Raw genomic sequence first — 27,895 nt, forward strand, 5'->3', positions numbered from 1 at the left:
GAAAGGGGCTGTTGGTGGCAGAACTGTGTTTGCAGCATCCACAGCTGACAGTCCACCTGAGGTTATAGAACTATGCTGCACACAAGTTCACAGCTGTGAGTGTGACACCGATGATAAAGCAATAATCCTCTCTATCTAATGTCCTTCCAGGTTGGGTGGCTGCCTGCCTTACCTAAATAGGTTTTGTGTAGACTTACATTTGAATGCATTCATTATACTCATAGAAACTGGTGGTGGCTTGAATAAACTCCTCATTCTCCTTGAGAGGTATCCTGAAATCATTCTCTCATCACTCGTTTCTTCCTCAGAAACGTCCTGAGCCCTTTCGTATGCTTAGGATTTAGCAGTGCACGAAGAAAGATACAAAGAAGGAGTTTACACAGCCCTTCAAGTATTTTACAAGTCTGGGGTTTGCTAAAAGACCCGGAAACTTAAACAGCAAACCACAGCAACAATTTATTCATTCATTCATTGAATATATATTTATTTAGAAATAATGCTGACCACCGACAAGGCTTTGGGCTAGGTGAAATGTAGCATAGAAAGATGAATATGATTTCTTTCTTTCCCTCTTTCTTTTCTTCCTTCTTTCTTTCTTTCTTTTCTTTCTTTCTTTTTCTCTTTCTTCTTTCTTTCTTTCTCTTTTTCTTTTTCTTTCTTTCTTTTCTTTCTTTCTGGGGTGTGCAGAGTTTCACTCTTGTTGCCCAGGCTGGAGTGCAATGGCACGATTTCGGCTCACTGCAACCTCCGCCTCCCAGGTTCAAGCGATTCTCCTGCCTCAGCCTCCTGAGTAGCTGGGATTACCGGCATGCGCTACTGTGCCTGGCTAATTTTGTATTTTTATTAGAGACAGGGTTTCTCCATGTTGGTCAGGCTGGTCTCAAACTCCTGAACTCAGGTGATCCACCCCCCTTGTCCTCCCAAAGTGCTGGGATTACAGGCATGAGCCACTGCGCCCAGCCCAATATGATTTGTTTCTAAGCAGCATACAGTTAGATGAAGAAAGGACATTAGAGTGTTGAAGACAAACTTTAATACCTAGTATATAATATATGCATAGTATATAAGTATGAATAAGATGTACTAGGTAAATGATGCAAATTATGATAGTCAAATAAATGCAAATAAGTTTGCATTTGGCAAAGCCTCTGTGATCCAATCAGTGACTCTTAATCCCTAAGGTCATTAAGTCTTGCCCATCCTGCCTCCACAGTCACTTCTTCCTTCATTGTCTTTTCCTTTCTTGGTTCCACTGTATTTGATCCTGGTTGTCTTGGTGCAATGAGTGACAGCCATCTTCTCAGAAGGAATGATGCTTGGAGGACGAGTGAGAATTAACCAGGTAGAAAGGGGAGGGCATTGTAGGGAGTATAAACGCATGTGCAAGGGTCTGGAGAAAGGGAGGGATCACGGTATGTATAAGGGACTGAAAGAAAGCAGGACAGTTAGAACAAGAGGCAACATGGGATGAGATGAGTAGGGGGTGTGTGGGGTGGGGACACAGGATTTGTTCAGCGAGGCCATGCAGAACTTGTGGGTCATAGGAGATCATTTTGTTTTTATTTGAAGAGCTCTGGAGATCATGACAAATCATCACAGACTATCAGTTTCAAACTAGAAGGAATCTTGGGTTTCTCTAGTCTAAACTTTGACTTTATATCTGTCACTGTGTCTGTATTGAGTGAATTTCCGGCCTATGCTGAAGAAAACAACTTAATTGCTAGGGAACTTGGGAATCCTGTGACTACTCATTCAACTTTTTTGTTGTTATTTCTCCTCTCTTGTTTCTAAATTAACCATTTGAAAGTGAACAATTCAGTGGTGTTTAGTCCATTCACAGCACTGTGCCACCACCACTGCTATCCAGTTCCAAAACATTTCCATCATTCCTAAACCCTTTACCCTTTAAGCGGGTTCTCCCCTTTTCCCCTCTCCCCAGCTCCTGGCAAAAACCAATCTGCATTCTGTCTCTATGGATTTATCCATTCCGGATCTTTTATGTCAATGGAATCAGAGAACATGGCCTTTTGTACCTGGTTTCTTTCACTTAGTAGTTTATCTGTGTTGTAGCATGTATTAGTCCTTCGTTCCTTTTTATTGCTCAATAATATTCCATATTAATTCCACTTTGGAATAACTCTGATAAAAACTTATTTGTCATTCTCCTGCCTCAGCCTCCCGAGTAGCTGGGACTACAGGCGCCCGCCACCACGCCCGGCTAATTTTTTGTATTTTTAGTAGAGACGGAGTTTCACTGTGTTAGCCAGGATGATCTCTATCTCCTGACCTCGCGATCTGCCCGCCTCGGCCTCCCAAAGTGCTGGGATTACAGGTGTGAGCCACCGCGCCTGGCCTTGTTTTTTTTACATCTTCAGAGGAAGGCAAAGGAGTGACAGTTAGGTAATCACCATATAAGAAGAAATTTATATGTCTGTTGAGTCCCTGTTGGTTATCGTAGCAAGGAATAAGGTAGTTTTTAACTTACAATGACTTATGGTTATACAGTTCCACCATGTAGGACAATTTTTGACAGTAATTTTGTGTTTAATATGTGGTATCTTATAAGTTCCCAAACTTATAATTAGCGTCTTGTACTCATTTCCATGAAATATTCTTTGAATGTACATTCTTCCTGAAGTATTTTTAAAAATATAAAAGTAAATTGTTATGGAAAGTAAATCCCTTATGTTTACTGCTTTGGCAAGGCAGTGACTACAGCTTTCCTACCTCCAATAAATCTCTCTGTAAAGTCAGCAGTTACCAAAGGCTACTATGTGAAGTGCCTTCTGGAAGAAAGTGACAATCTACTTAAATTTTGGATACAAGGAAGAAGAACATGTTTACTTGTTTAGTTCTGGTTTTCATTTTCTCAGATTATTGACTCATGGAATTTCTTTTTTGGTGGATGCAGATTTTTCGAATCCACTCACTTTATTCTCTACTATTTCAATTATTAGATTTTGTTAGACTTTAAGAAGCTTGTGCAAATAGCCATTTTTTAAGGTTCTTCAAAGAAAACTAACATTTGGCTGTTAGAGACCTCTGTGTGGACTGAGGTGGATGGAGCATGAAGCTCTTATTGGAGCTCCATGACAATGCATGGGAGAAGGCAAGGGGAGGTGACCACATGGAACAGGTCATCCAGACTTAGCCTCTGCCAGTGTGAAGTTCTTACTCTTGTGGATGATTGATTGGCCTGTTAGAATCACTGAATCTGTTTGCCTAAATTTTCCAGTAAGTGAACTCAACCCACAATGCCTAGTTGGTTTCTATCCGTGGGCCTTCTATCTGCACAGTGTCCTTCTGTCCAAATACTAAAGGCCAGAGAATCCCTTTGGAACTTTGAAGAGTTTGAACCCCATCAGCCACTCCCAGGTGGAGTTGCACAACCTTAGAGGCCCTGTTTGTGGTCCACTATATAGTTTCACAGTGAACATCAGACTCGTTTCAGTTTTGATCAATGGTTTTCTATAAATAGAGCCTGCTTTTGTCCAGCTCCTGCAATGGGACTCTTCAAGTATATATAATAGGTTGTTGCCTTGGAATTTCTCTGTTATTTAAAGTTTCAGTGGAAGCCTCAAAGCTGAGAGCAGTGAGTTCTAAGTATGTACACTCTTAACATAAACTTTCAAGATTTACCATGAGATAGCAAAGCTAGTCCTGAGACCCATATCCTACTAGCTAATTCCAGAATATACAATAGAAGCTAGAAGATAGAAATTTAATTAGAGGAGGCTGTATTTGGAGGTAATTCATAGAAGAAGGGAATGTTAACATTGCTCCCTCCACCAAGTAAGTCAGAAAGGGCCCCAAGAGCAACAGATGGAGTCATGGGTCAGATACTATTGCAGTACAGGAGTGAAGCATGGTGAGAGATCACTCCAGAGCATCTGAGATGGGTTCCGTTGGGCTTGGGGATATTTGAGAATTGAGGAAGTTATACCTGCCTTTGCCTGGAAAATTCTGAAAGCAGAAGGCTAGCTAAAGTTGTCTGTGATGATAGGAAAGGAGGGCAGACATAGGCCAATGTAACCAGTACAGATATGATACTTTAATCTGCACTATTAATATTTTTCATATCACTTTATTAGGTCTAGACCAGGGTTTCTCAACCTTAGCACTACTGCCACTTGAGGCTGAATAATTCTTTGTTATGGGAGGTTGTTGATATGGTCTGTCTGTGTTCCCACCCAAATCTCACCTTGAATTGTAATAATCCCCATGTGTCAAGGGCAGGGCCAGATGGAGATAATTGAATCGTAAGGGCAGTTTCCCCCATACTGTGCTCGTGGTAGGGAATAAGTCTCATGAGATCTGATGGTTTTATAAATGGGAGTTCCCCTGCACACGCTGCCTTGCCTGCAGCCATGTAAGGTGTGACTTTGCTCCTCACTCACCTTCTTCCACGATTGTGAGGTCTCCCAGCCATGTGAAACGGTGAATCAATTAAGCCTCTTTCCTTTATAAATAACCCAGTCTCAGTTATGTCTTTATTAGCAATGTGAGAACAGACTAATACAGTTGTCCTGTGAATTATAGGGTATTTAGCATCATCCATGGTCTCTACCCACTAGATACTAGTAGTAATCCCCAGTTGGAAGAACCAAAAATTTATCGAGACATTGCCAAATGTTAGGCATTGGAGGGGCAAATGTCACCTTGGTTGAGAACTAGTGGTGTAGACAGTCAACAAAACAAATGAAGTCCTGATTTGTAGTGTTTGCCAATTTTTGTGATATTAATACCTCCACCTTAGCTGATCTCAAGCTATCAGTGTGATGCAACTAAAGGAAAAGTTGGAAAGTGAGCTGGACATATTGTTTCCATTATGCCCATAGAACAGATAAAAATAACTTCAAGAGCATAGATGATAGTAAAATGATAATAATTAGGAAGTGTTGAGTTTTGAAAAATATATTTTTGTTTTTGATAAAATTTATTCATTTGAAAGTTTATATACTTTAATTTTTAATGATGCCTGTGTTTAACAACTGGTTTACAAAATTTCTGAGAATTTAACAGTCTGCTGTCATGTGCCAATGTGACTTGCCTGCAGCACACCACATTTGTAGCCAAATTAGGAATGTAGAGAGGTAAGAAGATTTCTTCTCCTTACAGCTTATCATATAATGTCAAACTGACCCCAATTTGTAAACTAAATAATTATACATGCCATCTATATTCCAAGCATCAGCCATTCCCCAAGGGAGGCTTTCTTTTGGCATATTTAGGGAATCGAGGGGTTGTCTTAGTTCTTTCTCATGTTCATCCATTGGACAGTTGACTCTCAGCATTCTGCGTTCTTCACAGCCATTTCCAGTGTCACGGTGAGCCACTGGTTGTTTTCTGTTGTTTCACTCCTGGAAGTCTGGCTCTCTTGTCTTTGGTGATGTGCCTGCATCCTGAGCAGTAGAGAGATCAGCAAAGGCCACAATTTCATTTCTAAGCCACAGATGTTAGTTTTCCTCCTCTCCCCTGATATATGCTTTTACTTTCTATCTCTTAAGAAATCATATCCTCTGAAATTTTCTCGATATTAATTTCTTTAGCCCCTTCCCAAGGGAGAAAAACCCAATTCTGTATTTGCTCTTATCTTAGATACCTTTTCCCTCTCCATCAATCCTCCCAGTGCAATACAGATAATTCACAGAAGAATGTGTACAAACTCTGAGATGGTCATTTTAGAATAACACCAGAATGGGTAGTATGGGTATACTTCACATCTATAGATAGATAGATAGATAGATAGATAGATAGATAGATAGATAGAGAGATAGACAGCAGATGAATATATAGGAACCCATATACATTAATTATATATATTTATTTATGTATCTTGTATGTTTTACACACACAAACACATGTCCTCTTTGTATAGGCATAGAATACCAATATTCTATAAATGTAGCTACTGTTATAGTGAACAGTAGTTATTTCTGTGAATGCGGCCTGGGGTTGCGGTGGAGGAAGACTCATTTTTTTTTTTTTTTTTCTGGTTTAACGTTTTTTACAAGTTTGTATCTAGTTAGCTAAAACAGGTGCCTACCAGCCTTAATTTCTCCAGTCTTCTTTGAGACCAAACCTAGAAAGTCCTTCAGCCTCCATGATGATTGGTCTAAGTGAATGAGAGTGTTTGCTGTTGATATGCCCTTTTCTCTTTGGTCTTCTTTCTCTAGCATGATTTTACTGGTTCAGTAATCACACTCTCCAATCTGCTCTCATGCTCTTCCTGCTTTATTCTCTGAGAACATTTTGGTAATTGTCCCAGAGAAGCCCTAGTGAGGATTATCATGTTAAAAGTGACATGCTAATGTCATGCTTGTGTGGATTTCCTTCAGCAAATGAGCCAGCTCCCTTGTGAAACTTTAAGAACATGGTACTCAGAGGAGTAAGGCTCATGAAGTGGAGGGATGAGAAGACTTCTGGGACAGATTGTGTGGAGGCTGTCATTCTCCTCGTGACATTGCTGTGGGAGAAGAAGGAGGCATTCCATGTTGGCTTCAATGAAGGACTTCAGGTTACTAAAATTTAACTTTGTCTTCTTTTGGGTTATGTGTATAAAGGTGTGTGTACATAAATGTTTAAAACTATAAAGCTTATTTAAAGTTTGTTTAAACACAGAAAAAATGAGTAAAGAAAATTGAGCTCCTTTGCAGCAGAAAAATACAAAGTTGTCAGTGAGAGAGACTGGTTATTCCATCTAGATTTTCCTAGCTTTAAATATAATGAAAGAAAAACAGACCAACTAATACTACATTTATTTGAATAGGTGAGCTCAGTGATCAGATGTCAGCTCTCAAAAGTTATCATTCAGCCTAGAAACCCAATTTAATTATTTGCAATTTATTCTCCTACTATGTTTTGGAAAAAGATGACTATATCAGTTTTACTTGTAGCATCCTTTGAAAATGTAAGTTTTCCTTCTGTTGGTGATTCAAGAGTCCCTTTCTGCTATCATTAATGTCTTTTTTGAGATTTTTTTAAGAAAATTTTATTTCAATAGCTTTTGAGTACAAGTAGTTTTTTGTTAGGTGGATGAATTGAGTTTTTTTAAAATATAGATAAGAAAATGTCAAAGACATGATTAAAAATAATTAGAAATTACAAGAGTTTAAAAAATATTTTTCTCAATCTTAATTTAAACCCAGCTTTGAAGACTGAGTTGACGTTTTGGAAAAAACCTAAATCCTTTGAGAGAAATAAACCTATAAAGTATTTTAATGTGAATAATATAAAGTAAAACAGAAAAAAATGGATCTCTAAAATAATATTAGTTTCTATGTTAGTTTTTCTTTAACATCAACCTCTTTTTTGACTGTTTTATTGAAAACTCTACAGACAGTAGCTTATTTTTCCACCGACCTAAGCACCTGAGACTTTTGGCTGATGGCTATAAGACCAGTAAAACTGCCTATAAAATGTAACTTTATAACATAACTTAAACCATGTTTATAGAATGTATTCCAACATTTACTTTTTTCCAAAAGCAAACAACTCAGTGTGTATTCATTATATTACAATGGAAAACAACATTCATGTTTTTGAACAATGATAACACTTGCTCTGTAGTTATATTGTTTACAGTGTTTTATAGTACCAACGGATAAGACTGAAAGGAGGGAACGCTGATCTCACTTAGTGTAAAATTTTTCTGAGCCTAACACGAAGGAAATAGAGTAATATTTTATTTGAACATGTTTTATTAGCTTGATTTTCAAGTGCTATGGTAAAATCATGTTTCTGACTCCATACAGCCCAAGATAATATGGTCAGCCAGTGCACCTGGTATCATCTCATAACCATGTTCCACTTCAGGGTCTTTGCCTGTAGTAGTATTCCTTTCTATCCATTTGGTTTGCTCTTTAACCTCTTTTAATTCTTTCCTCAATGTCACCTTCTCAGATACCCATGATCATTCTGTATAAAATCATACTCTTGTCACCCAGCACCTTTCATCTCCGTTATCCTAAGTATTTTTCTCTGAAATATTATGTAATACAATTGTTTATTATGTTATGTATTTTGTCTCTCTTGTCACAGAATATTTATCGTAACATTCATGATACAGAGGATTTTGTCTTTTAATTTTTTTTTTCTTTTTCTTCATTGCTGTATCCCCACTGCCCATACAGTGCTGGTTACATAGTAGGAGCTGACTAAATATTGTTGTCTAAATGAATAAACAAATGAATGAATGGATGTAGGTTACCTTCTCTACACATTTGATGTATTCAGTATTTAATTTCCCAGAGGTTTTTAAAAAGAAATTTTAGCATTGCATAAAAATAATAGACCTATTGTACCCAACATTGAAACTGAGGGCAGTGAACATTGGGATAATTTTGAGAAAAATCCCAAAGAAATGGAGCCAGTGATAGAACAAGCAAATTTGCTGAAGATCACAGAATTCTTAACCAGAAAAAAAAAAATGCAGTGTTACTCTGCCAACTATGACAGAACAAGAGTTGTAAGCATTTGACTCATCTAGCAAAAGGAAATTGATGTAGATATTTTAAAAAAATGACTTTATAGAGATGTGACTTGCTGCTTATCTATCAATATTGCTCAGTAGGGTGTCTCAACTTGGCATTTCCATGTCAGGCACTGAAATGTGTTTTGGGCACTGATCTTCCCATGCAATGGAAACCAGGTGGAAAGCACAACAGCCTCCCACAGTGAATTTGTAATTAGTCAGGGACTTGGAGGAGAAAATAGTATGTGGGCCAAGAAAAGGAGGGAAACAGAGACCATGCTTGCCCTTCTCTTTTCTTCCTCTCCACCTCTTCTGTCCTCTACCAAGCTCTACTCCTTGTATGGCTCCTCTTCTTATTTAAGTCTAAAAGTGGGGAAAAATACTATCTTTGTAGTTTAAAAGGGAGTGTGGTTTTTTTCCTTTATTGAAGACAGCTAGTTATTGAGGAAGAAAGGCTGAAATAGGTATTAGGAAAAAAATATTAGTAATGGTAAGAAGAAATAAGCAGTGGAAAAGATGGCTAAAGGAGGCGGGAGAGGGGAGTTGACTTTTGGAGATAATCACATCCAACCTGCTAACCCTGAACCACTGGGTTACCTAAGTTGGTCTCCTCATATTAGAGTCTCAAATTAATATCTGGAATATATTCATGAAGGGGAAAAATCATTGCAAATTATCACTCGTATGTGCCAAAATGTTACGCACATTGCAAAACCATATTGCAATTCCCTCCAACAATTTCTCCACAAGAATAAAGCTGCATCTTTGTAAGTGATGCTTGGTATATCCAATGAGTATTTTGTTTACATTTGACCAAATATCAGTAACCAAAGATATAATAAAACACATGTAAAAGAGAAATATGTACTAGTTTTTACTGGAAGATAGGACATGAAACATGCATTTTCTTCTGAACTATATTCATTCTTTTTTGTCAGGTTTTGGCTGTCCACATACTTACACATCTTCTCCCTTCCTTCCTTCATGCATCTTTAACTCCACCATCTCCTGTAGAAAATGACATTAATACGAAAACAATGAGTCTAATTCAATTCTAAGGATTTCATTCTTAGAATCTGAGATTCTAATGAACCTAATTTACCATAAGTTTAAAATGTATTATTGGTTTCTCTAATAATGAAAGAGCTGGGGGCTATATTATATACCGTGAGAGAGTACAGTACAAGTCTTCCCACTACATGTAGTTCTCCCTCTCTCTCATAAATTGCCCAATTTGTAGAAGATCTGTATGAGGTTAATTTTACATATCTTACCTCTTCTACATTTATAAAGCTGGTTTTGGTTATTCTCTTTTATAACATAGAAAATCAATTTAGAGACACTAATTTTCCCAGAGTCACACAGTTCATGCCTGACAGAGGTGGAATTCAAACTCAAATCTGTCTAACTTCAAAGTCAACGTTCATTCAGAAAAGAGAGCTTCTGTGTGACATGGATCTCAGAGAAGCAAGAGTATGTTAGTCTTGGTGGGTAATGGCAAGAGAAAATAACTTCCTGTTGTGTGTTTCTAGAACTTCAAATTTCACCCCTTTCACTGACATGGCTAACCCTGCCAAATACCACCAGCTCACATGCCATTTCTTCCTTTTTTATGTTTTTACATTTTTATTCTTTTATTCTGCTTTGTGTAAAAATTACTTACTTGCTTTGATGGCTTTTCCCTCAAGACATGGTGGGTACACTGAGGGCAAAGATTGTTACCTTATGCACTTCTCATTCAGTGCAAAGCCTAGTTCTATGCACATAAGTAAGTGCATAATAAATGTTCACAATGAAACAGGAGCTCTGCGTGAGAGGGAGGACCCAGCACTGAAGCACCTCTCAGGTCATGTGACATCTGTATTAGAATCAAAGATAGAGGGAACCATTTTCTTGGCATTGCAGTTTAATCTGCTCCAGCCAAACATAGAAAGCTGTCATGTGAATATTTTTGAACCTCAAAAACAATTTTGGTTTAAGTCTGGGTGGGGGAGGCGGAGAATGGTGGCTCTTATTTCTCCCACACCAGTCCACCCATCTCATATTAGAACATGTAATTCCAACAGTGCTGACTGTCATAAAATTTGTGAACAGAGTGTCCTCTGAACACTGTTTGGTACACACATTGCCTCTTTAAGAAGCTTACTTGTAACTTATAATTAAATTAAAGAACCAGCAGCTGCTGAAAAAAAAGTATAGCCTAGAGGCCATGTTTATGAGTTTCTCAGGCAAGAGGTAGTCATGTCAGAACTACTATTGTTATGAGTCTGAATGTTTCCAATGAAATCTTTGCACGAATCATTTGCTTAGTACTAGTCATCCAGTCATGCCTCTTGATTTCAGCCCACTATTTCCTCTTGGAACTGGGAAAAACAACTCTACAAAGGAAAACATTTTATAAGAAAAATCATAGCCTTCTGCTTTTTAAACCATAGATGACCTGGACTCTACGACCAATTCACAGGGGTGCTGCCTCTGGTTCCAATGGCCGGGGAAGAAAGACTACAACAAACATCAAGCCCTGAAAGCAGAAACCCTGGATTCTCTTTTCTTTGTTTCCTTAATAAAGGATTTTAATACAGCGTAGGTAGGAGATAACTGCCCTGGTTTATACAGGACTGCCCTGGTTTTAGTACTGACAGTCTCATGTCATGGGAAACCCCTCATTCTTGGTCAAATTGGGACAGTTGGTCATCCCAGCATTAGGGACCTTTCCATGCTGTTAACCAAGAGTCAAACATTCTGGGATCAGTTTATGATTTAGAAGGTTTTGAACCATAATACCCAAATCACACATCAGTGGTCAAGTCCCAGTAAATTATACTATAAAGAAGTCATAGAATCTCCAAACAGTCCTTAAATATCTTTTACTACAGAGCTTCCAATCTGGTGTTCCCAGTGGTAGATGTGAACACATTGTGCTACTAATCCAGGTGTGTTGAGGTATTGATACCCCAGCCCTATTTTGGCTGGGCAGAATCTGGGGTACCTCCAGCCCTCAGTCACTTTCCCCCAGCCATGAGCTACCTTATCTATCTCTTTAGACCAGTGAGCACTACTAAATAATATCATTTTCCGTATGTGCCATAATAAGAAAAAAATTTGGAAAGTAGTGCTCAGATCTAAGACACTAATTTTATAGGCAAAACCTAACTTCTTTTCTATTAAATACAGGCTGTATGAAGAAGCTGAGGCAAAACTGCGTTCAATTTATCTTGTGTTCAACTGTCTCCAAGGTGATTTAGATCACTGCCTGGGAAAGCTAATGTATTACAGCATGAGTGGTAAGTGACAAAACTCAGCAAGCTAAATTTGCATTGAAGGCACGTGGCTGGCTAAACGAGGAGAAGAAAATAGACATTTATCTGAATAATATTGATAGAAATTCCCATGTTCTTCACTTATCTATGTTTTTAGTAAACACATACCATTTAAATCTCAATTACCTTTGAGTTTGAGTTAACCTGATGTTTCATTTCTACTCTTAACTTTGACTTTGGACATATGCAAAGTTATAATTTAAAAAATCAAGATATCCAGAAAGTAAAGGCAGCTAAGTAAGAATTATAGACTTAAAATCCAAGTTTCCAAGATAAACAAGCATTTATACCTCCTCTTAATTATTCCATAAAGATTTACTCAAGTTCAAAATGGAGAAAAGACACAGAGTGAAAGGCAATATGCAGATAAAAGTCTACAGGCTTGAAGGTATTAGAGTTCTAAATTCCCATTCCCCTTGCTAGTCTTCATAGGCAGTGAGTGGAGAAGGGACAGATTCTGTGTATAAAGCTGGGCCTTTACAGATCCGAACTTTACATTGTGCCAAATTTGAAGCCTGCCCAACTTCTGACTCTTCGATTGCTTAATACATTAGTGGACTTGTTCCAGTTCCCAGTGGTCGGAGTTCCACATCACACAGTCCCTGTCCCATCTGGTGCTAATTGGCACCCTTGTTGGTAGTTTCCAAAAGCAGAACAGGAAAAATAAAAGGGACTATCTTTCTATCCTTAGAAGTTAGAAGCTTAGTACAGGCAGTCCTCAATTTAAAATGAGCTGTGTACTAAAATATTGTATGTAAATCAGCTGTTTAGAACCCAGAACAAATTTTTCCAATGAAACAAAGTCATGCTTGATGGTTACTTCCCCAGGTCAGACCAGTTCACAAAAGCCTGTTGGACCCATAATGTACCCAATAAATAGTTTCCATCTTAATAGCATAGAACCATCATCAGTGAACCAAGAAGTAGGAAGAGGTGGTGAAAGCATCACTACCTTTGGTAGTAGAAGGCCAAGCTGACTCCTCACTAGTTGAGTGATTTTAGAAAATTCTCAGAACTCTTTTTAGCTCTGAGTTTCTTTAACTGAATGGAGAAGGGCAGATTATAAAAGTTGCTTTTTGTCTTCATTGGGTTATTGTTGCAAGGCTCAGATAAGATAATGCCTATGAAATATCTTAAAAAACTACTTTCACCTTCTACTGAAAGAACAGAATCACAGATCCTCCCTGTCTCCTTCCTAAACCTTGTCAGCAAGAGGATCAGGGACTACTCACAATCCAAATTTCATGTTGTGGTTCCCATTTTGGGAAAGTGGTTGGGAGGTTAGGAGGCAATGAAGTAGTAAGAACAGAGACTACTGAGGGTTGGGATCAAGGGATGGCTCCTTTAGGATGGGAAGACCTTTTATTCTATATAAACCCTCAAAGACAATTTCTTGGTACAGGCTGATCTTTATTATCTTTTTATTTTCTTCCTAGGACTCCAGGGATTGGCCTGTTGTTTACACTGTCAACACTTCTTGCTTCTGAACAGCACATCTTCCTTCCTAGTGTTATTGAAGACTCAACATCCTTTCTGAGGTTTCATAATGAATTTGATTACCTGATTATAGAAGGGATATAGAAAGTCAAAAATCTCACCCCTGTATGTACATGTGTGTATGTATATATATATGTATATAAACATAGATGAAAAAGAAGACCATACATACATGTTAACTGTACACTTTTGTAATCTAAGGACAATCATGTTTTATTTACACCTGAAAGACGGAGCAGACTCAGGGAATTTAATCTCAGAATTCCTCTGGTGCTGGAGCTATGGAGAGAAGAATAGGCTTAAACCTCTGCATGAGGACTGGTGACAGAATAACGAGGTGTCACAGAGGCTGGTAAGCCTGGGGAACCAGGCATACTTCTGGAAGAAATGGAAAGGAGAGGTAGCCTGGGATGAGATGATTGCTCTTCCCTGCCCTCCTCACCTTCCTCGCCTTCCCACAAGGAAGGAACTACTGTCCACACCATTACGGCAGCATTTACTCCAACTGCAGCCCTTCACTGACTTCTGACCACTTTCTGTTCTGTCTTCATCTTAGTGATCCTCCTTCTGAGCTTCCCCTTGTCTTATCCTGCAAGCTCCTCCCACTACCCTATACCCTCTTCCATGATAATACCGAACAATCTTGTCTTTTCCTCTTTTTCCCTCTACATTCTTTTCAGCTACCAATAACCCCTCCCTCCTTTCCCCTCGCCTCATCCTCAGGCTTTTCCTATTAGCCTTCTGCCAGTTCATTTTGAGTTAACATTCATTACTCTATTAGAAACATGATGATGGTTAAAACATAATTACTAGCATCAGGGAGCTGACACATTTGTAGATGACATCAGCATGATACAAAGGAGGGAATGGAGAAGTGGAGTCTAAGGACACAGAGAAGGGAAACACAAATCCAAAAAGTGTGGATTTTCAGATGGGATGGGAAGAATTAAGGAGAACATCATGGAGGTGGTGGCATCTAGTCTGGGCCGCAAAGGGTGTATGAGAGTTCAGAGGAGACAACCTTTTGAGTAAAAAGAAGACACCTTAAGAAAATTTCTAACTTGATTATTACATGTGAAAAAGGACCAGAGACCTAGTAAGCCACTGCCACTTCCCAGGAATATGTCCATTATATTTTCACAGGATAAGTGAAAGCGAATCTTTTATTTTTCCTTTGTGGGGACTTCAGACTTCACGTGGAAAGCTCTGATAATGTAGCAGAGAGGGTTGGAGTAGCAGAGACAGCTGGATCATGTAAAGGCATACTCATTTTTCTTTTCTCCTTCAATATACAGACACAGGCCCCTAGGAGAAACCCACTAAAGTGGAACTCTTGAGGAAAAATAGCAAATCAAGGGTGTACTCCGGCAGCCAAAGCAGCCCTGCAGTCAAGGATACTGGCTCAGGCTAATAAATTCTCTGCTAACAACCCCCAGCGGCAAGGTTGCAATCATGTGGTTCTATTTAATGAAAATATAAACAGAGGCCATCCCATTCTAATTTAGAAGAAGAGAATAGTTAGAATCTGGGGTTCTCAGGGCAATGACTCAGACTTCTGAGCCATTAACTCAAGAGAGAGCGTGTGTTAACATGTACACATTGGGTTGTCTGTTTTGACTTGACTGGTCAAGGAAACAGGCAGGTTAGGTTAAAAAAAGAAAACAACATGCAGGACAGTCAAGAAACAGTCAAACGAATTGTTTGACAGATGATTATTATTTCCGTTTCGGGCTGTCACTTATGTCAAGTAAATCACACCAGTTAAAACAGATGAACTTCACATTCAGTGTCCTCTGAATGGAGTTCTACCCATCCGCCTCATTCATGTAGACACTCCAGGCTTCTCATGTGGCTCTTTCTCCTCTACTTACTTCCTCTTCTATTTTCGTTCCTCATTCTGGTTCTTGTTTTTGCTTGCGCGCCTCCGTTCTTCACTTCCCCCCCAATGTTTTCTTCATCCATTCCTCAGAGAAAACAAAAAGTTGTGCAAACTTTTTCTGTTCTGAATCTAATTCTAATGGTGTTTCTAATTTTTAAGGCATTATTCCAGAAATCAATCCTGGCATTTACATTTCCAAATTAATAGAAATGTATGTATAAACAGATTCACATTCCAGGAAAGGGCATCTTAACCATTCTCACACAAATTCCCCACTTTGTTTTTATTTGTACAGAATGGCTGAAGATAAATTATTTGCTAACACTTTCTAGAATCAAATGGTCAGGCTTATTATTTCTCCTTAGGTCTCCCTGGGTCCTTATAATGTCATGCAAAGATCCCTGGGCTGAAAGTCAGAAGATTTCTGTTGTTCTTCCTGTTCCACCACCAGTCAGTGCTTGGCTTTCTTTCTTCTGAGTCTCACTCTCATATTTGAACATCAGAGGGCTGGTCTACTTGATTTCTATCATTGTAACATCTTAGTATTGTGATTCTCTAAGGCTCCTTATATAATAGATAATCAACATGGGGCATTAAGACACTATTTCTGTACACACGCCTAACGTTATTTTTGGCTTTGTTATAAACCTAATATTGAACACCAAAGCTAAAGGCTGGCTTTCCTATACTTGCATTGAGAAATGACTAATCGTATAGCCCAGATTTCTCAAGATCTCTCCTTCCTGCAGATATCTGTGAGGCATGCTAACATTAAAGACTCAAATGTCACTAACACATGTCCTCTTATGCTGACACAGGTCCCCTCAACCCCTGGAAGTTTTTACCCCACAGACGGTTTTTCCCTACATTCTCATATGGCCACAGATAAGTTGGATCTTATGTTGTGGGACACAGCTGTTTTTAAGTTGGGGTTGTTGCTGCTCTACTGGGCATGGCTGGTACATTTCTGCTATTCCAGGCTTGACATTTGACTGGTTCAGCAGTCTCTCCCTGGCTGCTGCTAATGCTGTGCTGGGTTTAAAAGCCTGCTCCGGATGCTGCCTCTATTCCATTGTCAGGTACCTTGTCTCTGTGACTGATCCATAAGGCATGGCATTTTCTCCTGACTGACCACCCTCCGGCAGTTGGCAAGGCATGGCAGACACAGTGCCAGCTCTGCCAGGCACCATGCTGTGACTTCAGGGCACCAAAGCTGTGTGATGATTTATACCCTATGGAAAAGTGGTCAGGGGAGACTTTTTCTTTCCGTTAAGTTCTGCTAGAGGGAATTCCAATGCAGAGTTGCTTATGTCACAAAATAAAACCACTTCAGCATTTACTTAGAACTCTCTGCTTCCCATCATACTCAGACTAAGCTGAACTGGAGTTAAGGTAGGGATGAATCTCAGACTTGCTGTGTTCAGAATTATCTTCCTCATCCCATGACATAGACTTTTTTACTGAGTCAACCTAATCTTTCCTGGATCATTCCTCTCTCAGGACCAGTCCTCTTCCAGAAACTTTCTCAGTCTTTATGCAGACAAGATTCTGGGGGCTGACACTGCTTTTTTTGCCAGATGTCCCTAGACACATCTGAATCTCTTTTAGTCTCAAGCTGGAGCCTTTATCACCATTGCACAAGAAGCTGGGTATAGTTCAATTTCCTGACTGTATATTCTGATTCCCCTGGGCATTTACAGTCTGCCATCCCACACAGTTCCTCCTCCTGTGTGAGGGTCCTACTGCAATTCATCAGCGTGCTTTTTTTTTTTTGGAGATGGAGTCTTGCTCTGTCCCCCAGGCTGGAGTGCAGTGGCACCATCTCAGCTGAATGCAACCTCTGCCTCCCGGGTTCAAGAGATTCTCCTGCCTCAGCCTCCCAAGTAGCTGGGATTACAGGCGCGTGCCACCATGCCTGGCTAATTTTTTGTATTTTTAGTAGAGACAGGTTTTCACCGTGTTAGCCAGGATGACCTCGATCTTCTGACCTCGTGATCCTCCCACCTCACCCTCCCAAAGTGCTGGGATTACAGGCGTGAGCCACCGCGCCTGGCCTTCAGCGTGCTTTTTTTTTTTTTTTTTTTTTTTTATGGTTTGCTATATTTACATCGGGTTTCTCCTGAATGGTAAGCTTCTTAAAGATAGAATTTGTTTTCTTCTGTATGTCCTCTGTTGTGTCTTGCATAGTGCTATTCACATATTAAGATTTTGATTGGGACAGAGATATACAAGAATATCACTGGTGCTTTTGAAGCAGTAAATTAATTTAAAATTTAAAAAATCAGAATTCCAAAATGATAGAAAGAAAAATGTACCTCCTGGGGCCACAGTAATTCAATGAGCCCAGGACATTGAGGAGTGGGACATGTCCTCTGCCGGATTCCCATGTAGCCAGATCCGATAGTGTTATTTTAAGTACAGAAAGAAGTTGGCTTTTTAAACTACTTTTTTAATTACAGAAAGAAGTTCAGCTTTGAATGCCTGGGCTGTGTTTGGTTATTTAATATATAGAATAACTCCCTAGGAAAAAAATCCTAGGGAGGTAAGCATGAAACAGTGGGAAGATCGTAATTATGCAGAACTTTGAAGGAGCTGCAACATTTGGGTTAACTTCATGTTGTGGTTAATTGCAGATTAGTCAGAAAATCATTATTTCAACGCTTTTTAAATAATCCTTACAAAACGCCCTTAGCAAATTCCCATGTTGCAAGTATAGCTATATCTTTCTTTGTTGTCTAAGGATTTTTAGAGCCTTCATGTCAATATTGCAAACACAAATTTTCATTTAAGTGTTAGAGGGCAAGATGGTGCAGGGTATTGGTCTTTGCCTGAATTAACCATTTTATATTCCCTAGACTTTGGTTTAGTTGAGTTTTTGATCTCAGGTTGATTTTTTTATAATTGTCTCTTCTTTACTATCCCACTCTTAAAATTAAATTTGTAACATTTTATGATTGAAAACTACGCAAATAGAAAAATTTGGAATATTTTCCAAATTTCACCTCAAGTTATAGGTGAAATATCACCTCAAGTTATTTCCTTCACTCAGACAAAACCACTTTTAACATAGTTTTTGGTTTTTGTTCCTATGCTTTCAAATTTTTTTCCTTAAATACTGTCATTTTAAACTAGTTTGTATGAGTTTAAGCAACAATGTACAGACTAAAGTAATGTCAGTAAGCGACAGGAACACTGAAGCTTCACAGAAGTGTGAAAAATGTATAGTTTAAAAAAAAAGTCTTTCTCTGCACACGTCTTCAGCTTCCATGGCTTGAAATAATAATATTTTTAACAGATTCTATTTCCATTTTTTGTAGTTTAAGATGTAAACATTACAGCATTTATGTAGGACTTCAGTTAATAATGGTAGGTTGAATATATCTGTTTAGTTCTAATTTCTCTAGAGGCCCTCTAAAATGACTGTAAAAGAGATTGAATGTGAATGTCAAGGTTACAATAAATTCTCAAGATCAAACAAAATGACAGCAACCAGGGTTTAGAATGTGCAATTAGTGGTTTCAACTTGTTTTATACTAAATCTTGGTATCTTTGAGACTAGCCAACATACCAAGATTTAGTATAATACAAGTTGAAACCACTAATTCCACCTTCTATATTCTGTCCTGTATACAATATATACTCCTTAAATTGCACTCTGTGTGCAAACTAACTAGCTAGCCTGAGGTAAATATCATGAATTCTGGTAGAAGACACAAGTTTCTCAGATCAGAGACAAAGAACTTTATTACACATGACACAGCAGATAGCTTCATATTTGTGTGATTCCCCTTGCCCCTAAAGTCCCCCTGAGAGATGCAGAACAGTCCAGGGAGATGCTGTCCACTTGAAGATTAGCTTGAGGAACTGAGCTTAGAAAATCCCAATCTTTTATAATAGGTGGCTAGTAAATCTTCCTAACTTTTGCCCTGGTGATAAGCATTCTCTTTATTATCTTGGACAGCAAACAAATCTGTCCATTTCTCCAGAAGAAGACTATCTCTATTTTCCAAGTCTCTTCATTAGACAAATATCCTTGTGCATAAACGTGAGATCCATGTAGAATTGTCTAACAACAATGATAAATCTCAATAATAATTATTTTAAAGCAACAGGATTCCAATGTTAAGAAGAGTAAACTTGTAGTTTGACTGTGTACTATGCAAAAAAAAAAAAAAAAAATTCAGGACTCTGCTTCAAGATAGCAGATTTATGTTACCCTTTTGTTCTTCTCAAGTAGCCAATAACAAATATTACATATATATACATATATATACATGTACATAGACACACATACATAAAATCTGTATATTGTATATATTCCTCATATATACTTTTACACATATAAAATATGCACTATATATATGCATATATATACTTGCATGTGTTCACACAGACACACACACAAACATATACTGTATTTATATAAGAATAGACACAAAAAGCAAAGCAAGTAAGATAGATAGGAAGTTAGAGACCAGCAGGTAATAAACGTACCTATGAAAGCACATTAAGTAGAGCATGTTAAGGGAAGACAGTGCATGAGAGCCACTGCTCAGAACATGCTACAAGGGAGCTTCAGAGAAATGGCCGTACATATGTTTGAGAGATCAAACTGTTAGAAATGAGGAAAACACAAGAGGATTCCCTAAAGGAGTGTTCATAAGGAATAGTTGCTCCTAATCTCCCCTACCTGGCACAGGCAGCGAGGCTGCCATTGCTAAGGAAATTGAATGAGGTATTTGAAATATGCCTAGTGTAGATGTTGGCATCACAGGTTTAAGTCCTTCTTATTACATTCTTGCAGAAGAGAGGGCAACAGTCTGAGAGCTTTGCCTTCTTCACTGAAGCAGAGGAAAGCTGACCAGCTGACATGTTCTGCTCTGTCTCCTGCTGGCAGCCAGGAATATTCTCATCCAAAAGAGAGACTGAAGGGAAAAGAGACATAGCAGCAGAGGAGATCCGTATTAGCCGAGCAGTTATTTCTTAAATATAAATAAACAAATAAGGATTACTAGGTATATAAAAAAAGTGGCATGAAAGAGATTTTTTTAAAAATACACAAAAATTAGAGAGGAAAAATCAGAAAAAAGCAACATAAGAATAATATAACTTGATTAATTTGAGGTTTCACTGCATTCACAAAACAACAGCAAGATGTTCTAAAAAAAAAAAATCAAAGGATGAGAAAGAGCTTTCAAAGAGAAGTGATAGGGTCTCAAAGTTAAAAACAAAAGCTAAAAGTTCATGGAAAACAAAGCTAAGGAAATCACCCAGTAAATAAGCAAAAGAGACAGAAAAAGATTCACAGATGAAGTAATTAGAAATGTAGAGAATTTTTAAATTGCCAAAAAAGCCACTAGGAATAATGAGTGAAGCTTGCCAGAACACTGACTGCAAGGTCAATATACAAAATTCAAGTATTTCTATGCACTAGAGGTAAATAAATGGAAACAAAAAGAAATTTAAATTACCACTTACAATAGCTGTAAAATTATCAAATATCTAGAAAGAAACTTAATACAAATTTTGCAAGCCTTAAAAATATACAATATTGCTAAGAGAAAATCAATGTGTCTAAAGTAATTGGAGATTAATAGAAAAATATGCCATATTTATGGATTAGGAATTCAGTTTTGTTAAGATCTCAACTGAACTGTAGATTCAATGCAATCCTGATCAAATACCAATAAATTTTTCTTTGTGGAAATTGACAAGCTTTTTCTAAAGTATATATGGAAATATAAAAGTCGTAGAATTGCCAAGACAATTTTGAAAAAAAAAAAAAAGATGAAATGGCAACACTTAATAAGATTTTAAGATTCGTAGTAAAAACAGTAATTAAGGGAGTGTGGTATTGGTGCAAGGCTAGACAAGTAGGTAAATTGAATAGTACAGAGAGTCCAGAAAAAGGCCCACACATATATAGTCAGCTGATTTTCAGCAACACTGGTACTGCAATTTAGTGGAGAAAGTGGCCTTTTCAATCAAAGTGATGCTAGTGACACCTGTCTCACATCATACACAAAAATTAATGTGCAATGGCTTGTAAATCTAAATATAAAAAATTTTTAAAAATAAAGGCTTTAGATGAAAATATAGAAGAGTATCTTCATGAATTTGGGGGTAAGCAAATATTTCTTAAATAGGCACTAATCATAAATGAAAAGATTGGGAACATGGAGATATTTATTTATTTATTTATTTATTTATTTATTTATTTATTTATTTTAGATGGACTCTTGCTCTGTCACCTAGGCTGGAGTGCAATGGCATGATCTAGGTTCACTGAAACCTCTGCCTCCTGGGTTCAAGTGATTTTCCTGCCTCAGCATTCTGAGTAGCTGGGACTTCAGGCATGCCTACCACCATACCTGGCTAATTTTTGTACTTTTAGTAGAGACAGGGTTTCACCATGTTGGCCAGGCTGGTCTCGAACTCCTGACCTCAGGTGATCCACCCATCTCTGCCTCCCAAAGTGCTGGGATAACAGGTGTGAGCCCCCACGCCTGGCTTCTTTATATTTAAACAATTCTATTAATGTAGAAATACCATTAAGAAAAAAGGCAAGCCACAGCATGCAAGTAGACAGTTCTAATACATACATCTAAAAACTACTTCTGTCCAGAATATGTAGAATCTTCTACAAATCAATGAGAAAATGCATATAACTCAATTTTAAAATGCATAAAAAACTCCTGAGCAAAAATTTTATAAAAGAGGATATCCAAAGGGCCATACACATAGAAAAAAGGTTCAACATCATTACTCTTTAGGAAAATACAAAGCAAATCTATAATGAAATACCATTTACACCCACTGGAATGGCTAAAATTAAAAAGACTGAAAGACTGACAGTAACTCATATTGGTAAGACGGTTGAACAACTGGAATTCTCATACAGTATCATAGCAGGAGTGTACATTGGTACAGTTTGGAAAAAAGTTTGACAGTTTCTTACAAAGTTAAACACAGAGACCCAGTAATTCCATTTTTAGATAGATACCTAAAGGAAATAAGTAATATATTCTTCTAAACTCATATATAAGAATAATCACATTTGCATTTTTCATAATAACTCCAGACTGGAAACATGTCCACCAAAAGGATGACTAATAATTGTGGAAGATGGAAAATTATACTGCAATTTAAAAAATAACCAACTACTGATATTTTAAATCACATAGATGAATCTCACAGACATTATGTTAAGTGAAAGAAGCCAGACAAATAAGAGTGTATACTGTATAATTCCATTTATAAAAAGTTCAAGAATAGGCAAAACCAATTGATGATACCTTGAAATATGAGGTTATTGACTTCTGAGATGCTGGAAGCATTCCATATCTTTATCTGGATAGTGGTTATGTGAATGTATAAATGTATATACACTTAAGATTAGCACATTTCATCGTATGTATGGTTAAATACAATTTAGACAAAGCAAGAGACCAATTCAGGTGGTCCTGTCTTAGTCTGCTTTCTCTTGCTATAAAAGAATACTACAGACTGGGTAATTTATAAAGAAAAGAAATTTATTTTGCTCATGGTTCTGGAGACTGGGATGTCCAAGGGCATGGCACTGGCATCTGCTCAGCCATCTGGTGGGGGCCTTATTGTTGTGTCATCCCATGAAGGAAAGTGGAAAGACAAGGGAGCATGGGAGACAGAGAGAATAAAGGGGTGGACTCCTGAGATAACTAACCTACTACAGCGATGACTGCTTTAATCCACTCTTACCCTATGACCTAATCACCTCTTAAAGGTCCCACCTATTAATGCTGCCACACTGGCAATCAAATTTCAATATAAATTTTGGAGGGGACATTTTAAACCAAAGCGGGTTCCAAACTCACCTGCATATGACACCTAAAACATGAATGGTGAAAATAGGGGAAGGGGATTGGTTTTTAATGTCACAAGAAACTTCCTAGAATATTCAGATTGAAGGGGTTCACTGACTGTTAAGCAAGATGAATTTAAAATCAGAAATATAAAATATTCTCATTAAATTATAATGCAGCTAGGATCAAGGAATGTTCATAAAGTCTATTCTGGACAGGAAAAACAAGCCATATGTAAAGGAATGAGGATCAGATTAATGTCAGACTTCTCATGAACAATTGGATATTACAGGAAAATGAAGCAATGTTCTCTCAAATTTCTGAGCCAGCATATCAATCAGGTTTGAGAACAAAATAATTTTTTTTCTGACAGGCAAAGGAGGGTAATGTTTACCTTTTAATCGTGCCTTTTAAGGAAGTTAATTGAAGATACAGTCAAGCAACAGGAGGAAAGAAACAAAAAATGGGAGACGTGAGGTTCCGAGGATCATGGCTGCAACACAGGACAGCAGAAAAGGGGAGTTGCAAAATGACTGCTACAAAACAGACTTAAAGAGAAAACATTCCAGTTTCATGTAGGAGGACAAAAGAAAAAAAAGAAAACATGAAGTAGGTGTCCAAAAAATGAAATGTGTTGGAGAAAGTTATTATGCAAATAACACACAAATTAAAAGCATAATTGGAAAAATACAATAGAACAGATTGCATTTAACCTTGCTGCAAAAGGACATTTTACTTGGAGTAGCGTAGGGGCCTGCTTTGAGTAATATTGGACCCACAGGAAAGGAAATATGATGTTAGCACAAAACTTGAGCCGACGGTGAACAATTTTTGCAAAGTTCAACTTGTAATATGTACAGAGCAGGAAAGTATTATTTATGGTTGAGGGACACAGTATGAATGTTCGCAATCTTGATAATGCAAAAGACAAAATGCACATGACAGAAAGAGGGAGTGAACGAACATTGGGTAGAGGAGATGGAAAAGCTAGCTAAAATTCTTCAGAGAAGAAACTTGAGATACTAATTAAATAGATGGGAAAAGAAATACAAGTATATTATTTAAAGTCACAAAGGTAAACAATAAAATATTTTAAAATAAAAGCATTACTATCAAACATTGGAATGAATGAGTTGTAAGGATGGAGAAGTAAAAGTGCATTGGCATGTATAAAGCTGAATTCAAAAAGAAATTAAGTCTAAATTGTTAAAGAGTTAGGACAGCAGTCCAGTGGGAGAGTCCAGTGCAGACTGGGTTAAAAATATTTTCCCCCTGGAGTAAGACCAGTGTTGGTGAGTGTGGCTGTTGCTTTTCTCCCTGTAAACTCTTCGGCAGTACTTGATTTGTCACCATATACGTGTGTTCTTTTGTTCAAAATTAAAATTAAAATGTAATGTCCATTTGCTATGGGTGCTGCCCCCCTATCCCCCAGCATTCATTCTCTGCTTCTTTTCAGTAATAATAACCAGTTTTCAACCCTCTGCACACAGTTCCTAAGCTTTGGAAGAAGGAAGTTCAGCCACAGATCCCAAACTCTCTGCTCAACGCTTAGAGAAGGTTGGAGCACATGTCCCAGATGAAGCCTACACGACATGAGTCAGAGAACTTTGGCCAGGATGTCTGGGGAAAAAGTTTCCTCTTTCTTCTCTGGGAGCTATCTGGAGAGGGTTGTTTTAAAGCTGGATGTGAACAGCTACTCGTGTAGCCCCAGAAGCCTCTGACAGCTGCATTGGAATCGTAAGGTCTCAAAATGAAGGTGACATTGCAGAAATCAGGGAATAGGGAAGGAAAAAATATTTAAAGCCTCACTTAAGGCAGTCCCTACCACCTGAATATTTAAGTTACTTGGGCCATTAAATTGTATTTTTAAAGCCAGTGCAAGTCAGGTTTTTTGTTACTAATAATCAAAAGATTTCTGAAAGACAAAAAAAAAAAAAAAAAAAAAAGAAGAAGGAAACACTTAGAGAATGTTTATGAAACAAACAACCTAAAATATTTCAAAGAATTTTATATGTTAGAAAACTGTATCACAGATTTCCCTTTGTCTTCACAGCATTCTCATGAGGAAGAAAATTGTTATCCAAGTGTTATGAAAGAGAAAACTGAACAGAATGGTCAGGTGACCTACTAAAGTCCCTTTGGTTATAAATGACCAGTACTTTTGACTAAGTACCGTGCTCCTACCAGAAGACCACACTGCAGGTGTAGACAAATGGACAATAGGATAGAATAGAGAGCCCAGAAATAAATCCATGCATATGTGGAACTTTAATGAGGGCAGAGGTGGCCTGGCATTTCAGTGGAGAAAAGAGGGATTATTCAATAAAAGGAGCTGGAAAAATTGGTTGTCCATTTGGAAAAAAAGTGAATTTGGATCCCACCCTTACACCATACCCATAAATCAACTCCAGATGGATTAGGGACTTAAATGTCAAAAGCAAATTTTAAATACTTAGTAGAAAAATATAGGTGGATATCTTTCCAATCTTGGGGTAGGGAAGGATTTCTTAAACAGGAGCAAAAAATACAAACCATAAAAGAAAAGACTTATGATTTTTGACTATTAAAATTAGGAAATTCTGTTCATCAGAAGAATTATTAAAGAAGATGAAAAAGCAAGCTACAACCTGAGAAAAACTCATTTGGAACATATAATTGAGAAAGGTTTAGTATCAAGCATATGTAAAGACTCATAAAATAATAAGGAAAGGCCAAACTGCTCGATAGACCAAAAAAAAATCAACAATAAACATTTTACAGAGGAGAAACAGAAGGAGAAATATATACAGCTAAAAACATATGGAAGGATCTTGAGTCTTATAGCAATATTGATGAGCAGATCAATACATAGAATAGCAAATCAATCATTATCAAAGAGATAATGGATATCCCTTTATACTCAATTTATTGGCAATAATTAAGAATTTAAACTACAGCAAAATTGAAAAGTATATGGATCAACCAGATTTCTTATATAGTGCTGGTATAAATTGGTTAACCACTTGACATTATCTTTTAAAGTTTAATATTCACACACCTTATGACCCCACAATTTTCTAGGTGTATATACTAAAGGAAATTATTACATTTGTGCACCCAGATAAACACATAAAAGTGTTCAAAAAAGTGGTGTTTATAATAACAAGAGCAGATAGCAAATGCCTATCCAGAGGGAAACAAATTGTAGTATATCTGGAATAACTTATTGCAATGAAAATAAATGAACTACAGGTATATGTGATAATATGATGCTTAGTGATAGCAGGTTCTCAGATGATCACAGCATGATAGTCTTTATAAGCAATAACATTTTTGAGCAAACATATATTTGCTAAAATTATCTTTTTAAAAATGCAAGAAAATAATATAAACACAAAATTCAGCATGTCAGAGTTATGCAGCAGGGTAATGGGATCGGGAGGATTCTATAGATAGGTGCAAATATTGCTCATGTTCAAATTCTTGGGTTGGGTAGTTGACTTTTATCACTAACAAAGTAATAAGGCAGGGAATACAACGGGTAAATGAAAAAGTAAAATAGAGTCATGATGAGACCAGTGATGACAGTATATCATAAATCAATATAAATCAATTCTTCTCGTCTTTAAAATGGAATTAATAAGAGTACTTAGCCTCCTAGGGTTGTTATGAAGGTTGAAAATCTTAGAATAATGCCTGGTACATAGTAAGTTTTATATTAGTATTTGTGAAAGATGAAAGAAAGAGAGAGAGACCGAGAGACAGAGAGAGATGGGGGTGGGTGGGGGGGTGGGGTGGGTGGGTGGGAGGGTGGGGTGGGGGGAAGAAGTAAAAGAAGGAAGAAATAAAGGAAGGAAAGAAAGAAATAATTATGAATAATCAAATTCCGTGCACTTGAAGTCCATTATTAAAGCATTAGCCCAATGCAAAGAGGTGTCAAAGAGTGCAAATAAGAGTGGGCTTCATCAGGGAAAATTCCCGAGAGTGGTACAGATTTGAAATAATTTTTTTTAATGTAAAAAGTATTGCTAAAACATAAACACATCAGTGAATTGGTTTACTAGTTAACAGGTTAAAGTTCCAGCTTCTATTTTCAGAGTGGAACTTAGTTGCCACGATAATAGGAGGTGACATTTGTTTGATTTTCCTCCCTCGGGTTGTGGAAGAATCCTATAAACTCTTCTATAAATAACCAAGTAGAGGCCGAAAGGTTTCCTGTAACTTACAGTCTAGAGCCAGTAACCTCTGATGGCAGTCTGAGTGGCGGTTGAATCAGCAGGGTGGCAGCGATCACGGGAAATTCAGCCTCCTCCAAGAAGGCTTGACTGAGCATGAATGGCTTATAGTTTGTTTCGCTCAAGTCCTCAGTAGTAGTCCATTAAGAGCCAATAAACATGAAACATTCCACTGGGTACCTTGTAGTCCTTGAGCCAGTGAATACAGCTCAGCCCCTCTGGCCAAGGAAAACACTGTCCAGTTGTTACAGGAGAACATACAGAGGACATACTATATTAACTGAGCAACACACTCCAACTCCCAGCTAGGAGCAGCGGACAAGACCACAAACCCTTCGTCTGAACAAAGTGCAGACTTTAATAAATTTGAATGCTTAGTGAAATATATAGTAACTTGTCTGTCTTATTCTGTTTAAGGTGGGATGGCCAGGGAAATATGTGAGTTGGGGGCATGAGTTAAATTGGTAATAGGGTTTAGGCCACTTAAAGAAATGAGTCATTTCTTTAAATGGCAGACACTTTCAACTTCTTTGCTGTATCGGCCCCAAAGCTACCAATTATCTTTCATTTATCTTCCAGCTTCAGTTCCTTTCTCTTCATTGTCAAAATGCTTCTTGGCTGCCTATGGGTTGGCACCAAAATGATTGAGTGTCAGGGTGGGTGTCTCTTTG

At 37.7% G+C, this 27,895-nt stretch overlaps 2 long non-coding RNA genes across 11 annotated transcripts in view; one reads left to right on the forward strand and one right to left on the reverse strand.

The window, feature by feature from the left end:
- Positions 1–27,895, forward strand: part of LOC112130070 (uncharacterized) — a 348,783-nt gene that overhangs the window by 308,641 nt on the left and 12,247 nt on the right. For 6 of the 10 annotated variants that reach the window (XR_010140422.1, XR_010140420.1, XR_008509828.2 and 3 more), the window contains 4 exons: positions 6,339–6,517; positions 10,909–11,060; positions 11,648–11,757; positions 13,230–13,331. This is a non-coding gene — a long non-coding RNA (uncharacterized LOC112130070). Of the gene's footprint in view, positions 1–6,338; positions 6,518–10,908; positions 11,061–11,647; positions 11,758–13,229; positions 13,332–23,425; positions 26,749–27,895 lie in introns of those variants that run through there. The other 4 variants (XR_010140423.1, XR_010140421.1, XR_008509830.2 and 1 more) reach the window with 4 other exon arrangements.
- Positions 4,893–27,370, reverse strand: LOC134761590 (uncharacterized). The gene is made up of 3 exons (XR_010140424.1): positions 27,216–27,370; positions 9,435–9,481; positions 4,893–5,402 (listed from the first exon to the last, which is right to left on the reverse strand). It is a non-coding gene; the product is annotated as an uncharacterized LOC134761590 (long non-coding RNA).

This window comes from Pongo abelii, chromosome 1 (genome assembly GCF_028885655.2).
Source record: "Pongo abelii isolate AG06213 chromosome 1, NHGRI_mPonAbe1-v2.0_pri, whole genome shotgun sequence".
Classification (NCBI taxonomy): Eukaryota; Metazoa; Chordata; class Mammalia; order Primates; family Hominidae; genus Pongo; species Pongo abelii.